Source organism: Eleutherodactylus coqui, chromosome 2 (genome assembly GCF_035609145.1).
Source record: "Eleutherodactylus coqui strain aEleCoq1 chromosome 2, aEleCoq1.hap1, whole genome shotgun sequence".
NCBI lineage: Eukaryota > Metazoa > Chordata > Amphibia > Anura > Eleutherodactylidae > Eleutherodactylus > Eleutherodactylus coqui.
In genome coordinates, this window is record NC_089838.1 from 58,808,144 (window position 1) to 58,815,798 (window position 7,655).

The window sequence follows — 7,655 nt, forward strand, 5'->3', positions numbered from 1 at the left end:
ATACGCTAAAAAAAACATCCCTAAAAACGCAATAAAAGGGATAAAAAAAACGTATGTACCCCAAGATGTTACCAATAAAACTACAGCTCGTCTTGCAAAAAATAAGCCCTCATGGAGCTCTGTACATAAAAAAATAAAAAAGTTACAGGACTTTGAATGCAGCAATTTAGAAAAAAAAAAGATTTCCTAAAAAAGGGTTTTTATAGCAGAAAAGTGGAAAAACCTAAAAAGAATTTTGGTATCATTGTAACCGTACTGACCCGCAGAAAAAAATAGATTGTGTCGTTTATGCTGCATGATTAATGCTGTAAAGAAAAACCCAAAAAATATATGGCAGAATTGATGCGTTTTCTCTCCCTGCTATCATAAAAAAAAAAGGTTTACAATATAGTCAATGTACCCAAAAGTGGCACCAATAAAAACAAGCAAAAAACAGGCTCTTATATGGCCGCGTCGACGGAAAAATAAAAAAGTTATGACTTTTGATAAATTGAGAAGAAAATCCGTCAAAAATCGTTGCATCCTTAAGCCCAAAATAGGCCATGTCATTAAAGCTTTAAAAAAGTCAAACAACTCCCTTTAAAGGAATTGTTGGTGAGCGTCTTAATTCCATGCAAAATGTTGTTCATAGAAGAACCGTCCTCTGTAGCCTGTCGCTATTCTGCCCGCTCTCTTCATCAGAGAGAGAGAGTATTTAAAAAGATCTAGAAAAGCTTGAACTGTGGGCAGCAACTAACAGAATGGTTTTAACAAGGAGAAATGCAAAGTCCTACATCTGGGCAAGAAAAATGAAAAAAAGCACATACATAATGGGAGAAATTGAGCTAAGAAGCAGCACATGTGAAAAAGACTTGGGTATACTAATAGATTATAGACTGAACATGAGTCAACAATGTGATGCAGCAGCCAAAAAGGCAAACACAATTCTGGGATGTATTAAGAGAAGCATAGAGTCTAGATCACATGAGGTAATTATCCCCCTCTACTCTTCCTTAGTCAGACCTCATCTGGAATACGGTGTCCAGTTCTGGGCACCCCACTTTAAAAAATACATAGACAAACTGGAGCAAGTTCAGAGAAGAGTTACCAAGATGGTGAGCGGTCTGCAAATCGTGTCCTATGAGGAACGGTTAAAGGCTCTGGGAATGTTTAGTTTCCGCCCGATCTCACCACATCCAGCCAGTCCAACCATTTCTTATCTTTTTTAAGAACTTTTACATCACTAACTTCTACCCCACACAACAGACCAAGATAAGTCTTAAAACCACCTGGATCACAAAGTTCTTCAATCCTATAGGACAGAAGGGAAAGTTATGTAGAAAATAAAAACCAAGAGAGGAAAGAGAAAACGACCCAACTCCAAGAAGAGACAAAAGAAAAAGATTTTTAACCTTTCCAGTTATATTCTTTCTCAAACAGAATGTGAGCTCTTAAATAAAGGCCTCTCTTTCTGTCCTAGTGAAAAATGTAATGACTTTATCCTATTTATTGACAATAACAATTTTATGAGAAAATTGGCACTCACCAGACATTTTGCCATTGAAGAAAATACAAGAAGACCCACTCGGCACACCACTCTTTATAACAGTTTACAGACAGCCAATCAAGAACAGCTACTGTCACCGCCTCCCCTACACACCGAATTACAACCAAAATCCACATTTTACCATCTCAACTACAGAGCGAAATAGTTTCTCCACGTCTCTAAATTCAGTGATAACCAAACCGTGCCAAGGAAAATATAATTTGAGCTAAAACAAACACTCCGTAATACACAGTCCTGACATTATAATTTGTAATGTGGACATAGGGGGCAGCACAGTGCTATCAGAGCACTCTGTTTATGTGGGCGAAGCCATGAGAATCCTATGTATACTATATTCCAATTCCAACAGGTTCGACTGAAGGTACAAAAAAAGCTCTTATCAATCTAGTCCCAAGGCTTATTACAATCAGGTTATTACAAAGAAGAGAGACTTTTTAATAACAAATAATACATATACCGTGTTTCCCCGAAAATAAGACGCATCTTATATTAATTTTTGCTCCCAAATATGCGTTACATCTTATTTTCAGGGGGTGTCTTATTTTGCCGCGGCCACAGAAACTGAAAAGCGTGCGCCCAGGTCGCTTCAAAACAAGCGGCTAAGTGCCGTGGGTTTTAAAGCAGCGCTTTTCTGGCGGAAATCTCGCTGTTTATCGCTGTGGCCAAACCGCGAGATTTCTGCTGGAAATACGCTCTGTGAGAACCCAGCCTTAAGAATCACACACAGGTTGCCTGACTCACACACAGAGCCATAAAAAAAATTAAGGGCTGTAAAGTAACGTACCTGTCTGCAGACAGAAGTTCCTGTACCACTTGTAAGCAGGGATGGTATTGCAGCTTCCGGCCACCAGGGGGAGCTCATCACAGCAGACGTGTACAGCAGGAACAGAACATACAGTATGGACTTTTCCAGCCAGCAAGGGCAGCTCACAACAGCACACTCGTACAGCACAGCAGGGACAGGATAACAGCAGACTGTCTGCAGATCTACCTATACATCTGGAGATAGGAGACAACGGGGATGGCAGCAGGGTACAGGCTTGTTGACTTGCCTGCACACTTTAGTATGCCTTACTATCGGGGGGGTGCCTTATATTTGGGACTTCTGCATGTCTTACTTTCAGGGGGTGCCTTATTTTCGGGGAAACACAGTAGATGAGAAAAAACATCTCCCATTACATTGCCATCCTACTACAGAGATACATTATAAATCTTGAATCCAACCTTAAAGATACTCCACAACTGCTCACTATTGTAGCAGATATACAATGACCGCCATCTTACGGATGGGGCCACACTTGATATAACCTTTCTTTAACATTCTGCATGAATTGGGAATAAATACCATTGATTCCATCTAAGAACAAGACCCTTCTATACACCCTTAATAGAACACTTTTATTGTAGACTAGCTTACCCGTCGCGCGTTGCTGCGAAGACAGACAGACATACATACATTCGTTTTTATATACCTAGATAACAACCAATCACAGCGCAGCTTTCATGTTACCTCAGTGTTATAATATATAACAACCAATTGCAGCGCAGCTTACATGTTACCTCAGCTTTATAATATATAACACCCAATCACAGCGCAGCTTTCATGTTACCTCAGCAGTATAATATATAATAACTAGAGATGAGTGAGCGTACTCGGATAAGCACTACTCGCTCGAGTAATTGGCTTTATCCGAGTATCGCTGTGCTCGGGTCTAAAGATTCGGGTGCCACTGCGGCTGACAGGTGAGTCGCAGCGGGGAGCAGGGGAGAGCGGGCGGGAGAGAAGGAGAGAAAGATCTTACCTCCGTTCCTCCCCGCTCTCCCCTGCAGCTCCCCGCTCCGTGCCAGCACCCGAATCTTTAGACCCGAGCACAGCGATACTCGGATAAAGCCAATTACTCGAGCGAGTAGTGCTTATCCGAGTACACTCGCTCATCTCTAATAATAACCAATCACAGCGCAGCTCTCATGTTACCTCAGCAGTAAGAGAAATAACAGCCAATCACAGCGCAACTTTTATTCTGCCTCACCAATATAAAAAATAGCAACCAATCACAGAGCAGCATTCTTTTTACCTCAGCGGTATAATATATAGCAACCAATCAGAGCACAGCTTTCATATAACCTCAGTAGTATAAGAAATAGCAACCAATCACAGCACAGCTTTCATTTTACCTCAGCAGTATAAGCAATATCAACCATTCCCAGCGCAACTTTCATGTAACCTCAGCAGTATAAGTAGCAACCAATCACAGCACAGCTTTCATGTTGCCTCAGCATTATAATATATAACAACCAATCACAGCACAGCTTTCATTTTACCTCAGCATTCTCAATATCCAGCAATTGTCTTGTGAAACGTTCGGCAGATGCATCATTTTGTAGTTGAACACGCTTTATCGTAATGCCTTTTGCTTTCGTGCTTGAGATGGAAATCAAACGATCTTTGTCTGGGGGACATAACTGTCGACGATGCTCGCACGCACGCCAACTATTGTAGGATAGATGTACTGTGCCAGTAATCTTCCCAGGAGCGTACTCAACAACTTCCCAAAGTTTCATGGTGATCGGATGAATGGTGTAGTAATGCATAACAGACAGACATACATATATTCATTTTTATATATATAGATGACATCAGGAAGTGAGAGAATTAGATTCCGTACATAAAATTTGGACGCTAATTCTTTTGCGCTTAGAATTTAATAATCGAGTTGGGACCTAATAACTTTTCCTATGTATGAGATAATCAATGCTCGTGCCAAATTTCAAGTTTCTATGACATTGGGAAGTGAGAGAATTAGATTCCGTACGTAAAATTTGGACGCTAATTCTTTTGCGCTTAGAATTGAATAATCGAGTTGGGACTCATTAACTTTTCCCATGTATGACATAATCAATGCTCGTGCCAAATTTCATGTTTCTACGACATCGGGAAGTGAGTGAATTAGTGGCAATTAAGGAAATCGAACGATCTACGTGGGGGGCGTAACTGTCGACGACGCTCGCACGCACGCCATTTATCGTAGGATAGATGTACTATGCCAGTAATCTTCCCAGGAGCGTACTCAACAACTTCCCAAAGTTTCATGGTGATCGGATGAATGGTGTAGTAATGCATAACAGACAGACATACATATATTCATTTTTATATATATAGATGACATCAGGAAGTGAGAGAATTAGATTCCGTACATAAAATTTGGACGCTAATTCTTTTGCGCTTAGAATTTAATAATCGAGTTGGGACCTAATAACTTTTCCTATGTATGAGATAATCAATGCTCGTGCCAAATTTCAAGTTTCTATGACATTGGGAAGTGAGAGAATTAGATTCCGTACGTAAAATTTGGACGCTAATTCTTTTGCGCTTAGAATTGAATAATGGAGTTGGGACCCATTAGCTTTTCCTATTTATGACATAATCAATGCTTGTGCCAAATTTCAAGTTTTTATGACATTGGGAAGTGAATGAATTAAATTCCGTACGTAAAATTTGGACGCTAATTCTTTTGCACTTAGAATTGAATAATCGAGTCGGGACCCTTTAAGGTTTCCTATTTATGACATAATCAATGCTCGTGCCAAATTACATCGAGAAGTGAGAGAATTAGATTCCGTACGTAAAATTTGGACGCTAATTCTTTGTCGCTTAGAATTAAATAATCGAGTTGGGACCCATTAACGTTTCCTATTTATGACATAATCAATGCACGTGCCAAATTTCAAGTTTCTATGACATTGGGAAGTGAGAGAATTAGATTCTGTACATAAAATTTGGACGCTAATTCTTTTGCGCTTAGAATTGAATAATGGAGTTGGGACCCATTAGCTTTTCCTATTTATGACATAATCAATGCTTGTGCCAAATTTCAAGTTTTATGACATTGGGAAGTGAATGAATTAGATTCCGTACGTAAAATTTGGCCGCTAATTCTTTAGCGCTTAGAATTGAATAATCGAGTTGGGACTCATTAACTTTTCCCATGTATGACATAATCAATGCTCGTGCCAAATTTCATGTTTCTACGACATCGGGAAGTGAGTGAATTAGTGGCAATTAAGGAAATCGAACGATCTACGTGGGGGGCGTAACTGTCGACGACGCTCGCACGCACGCCATTTATCGTAGGATAGATGTACTATGCCAGTAATCTTCCCAGGAGTGTACTCAACAACTTCGCAAAGTTTCATGGCGATCGGATGAATGGTGTAGTAACACATAAAGGACAAACAGACAGACACACACGCAGGCATACACACACACACGCATACATTCCATTTTATATATATAGAAGACAGAAATGGTATCTAACAAAAGAACTATTTTACTTTTTAACGCTTGTCCTTTTAGACAAATGTGAACGAGGTTTGTGCCGGGTCTCGCAAATTTATTTGTAGGTGATTCTGAAAAACAATACATCATGTTAACCCATAGATCGTCCAACAATATTGTTATACCAACGTTATATAGATGATTTGATTTTTTTATGGGAGGGCTTGGGGGAAGAATTTAATGCTTTTGCCGCCTTTTAAATCAGAATCATTTTAATCCTTTTTTTCCCAGGAAAAACTTGGCAAATTTTTAGTGAATATCTATATCTTGTACTAAGCCACGAGGACAATATAATCACTAGTAAGACGTATTTTATTTGTTTCAAAATGTATTTTATTTCAAAATGTATTTTATTAACTTTTCCGTAGTACAATCAATCAGCAAGGCATTTCAAAATATAGCATTAATATCATTAACGGTGCTCCTGCTTAACATGTTCTTGCTTGATAGACTTTCCCATAAGATTTATCATCCCACCCGCCCCAATCTACTATTAACTATAGTTGCTTCAAGCAAACGCATTTATTTACCTATAAGTTGTATAACTTTGTAGAGTTTAGAGAGAGAGAAGAGAAGAAAGAAAATAGGGGGGGGGGGGGGAAATCGAAGGTATGGTGGGGGGAGGTTCCATAAGGTCACCCATAGGAGCCCTCTGGTCCGCACAGGGGGGAGTGTTGCAGGGGGGGGGGGGGGGGGGGGGAGAGCATCACAGATGACGTAAATGAAAACAATATGCAGGGCAGGGAAAGGGAGACAGATATGAAGAACAGATAAGGTAAGGAGAAGGTTAAGAGAAATCTTGGTCCCAGGCCTGCTTCGCATTTCTACAGACTTATTATTGGTTAGGCAAAGCTCCATTCACCAGCCATTGGTCAAACCTTGGGGATCTGCGGAACGTTAGCCAGGGTTCCCAGGTAGCATGATACACGGAGTATTTCGCGTCATCTCTTGCTTTCAATTCTTCCATGCGGCCTATTTCGTCTAGGGCGGTCACCCAGTTCACTCTTGTGGGAGGGTCCTGGGATCTCCATAGCCTAGGTATCACCGCTCGCATAGCTAGGAGATAAAATCTGAGGGAGCTTTTCCTGTTAGTTTTTATAGAACCCGGAAGGATCGACAGGAGGGCCATCTCGGGGGTCAATGTGAGGGTTCCTTTGTTCAATGCGTTATACAGGGACTCTATTTCCTTCCAAAGTGACTTAATCTGAGGGCATGACCACCATACGTGTGAGAGTGTACCGATCTCTTTTAAGCATCGCCAACACAGATCAGAAGCTCCTCTACCATACCTAGCCAGGCGCACCAGTGTTCGGTACCACCTCGTTAATAGCTTGTAGTTTAACTCCTGATGACTGCTCGAGATCGTCATTTTGTGGGTCAGACATATAGCTTTGTGAGCTCCTTTCCCAGCTCCCTCTCCCATGACCTCCTGAACCCTCCTCCGGGATCCAGTCCCTCCCCGGCCACCAAGGAACTATAGATCGCGGAGATCTCTCCTCTTGTCCGCTGCGGTCTCCTGCATAGCGCTTCAAAGGGTGTGTTTGATGACGTCAGTTCTGAGATTGGTCCTAGGGCTCGAATGTAGTGGCCTATCTGTAAGTGTTAGAACCACGCACCTGCTATCTGTCTTCCATTCCTCAAGAGTACACTCAATGGCTTAATACCCTCTCCGTCTATCACATCCCTGACGCTGGGGAACTCCAACCCCAATCCGTCTAGAAGGGGTAGTCCCGAGTCTCCTTGAGGAAAGTCTGGATTTCCTCTCAATGGTGT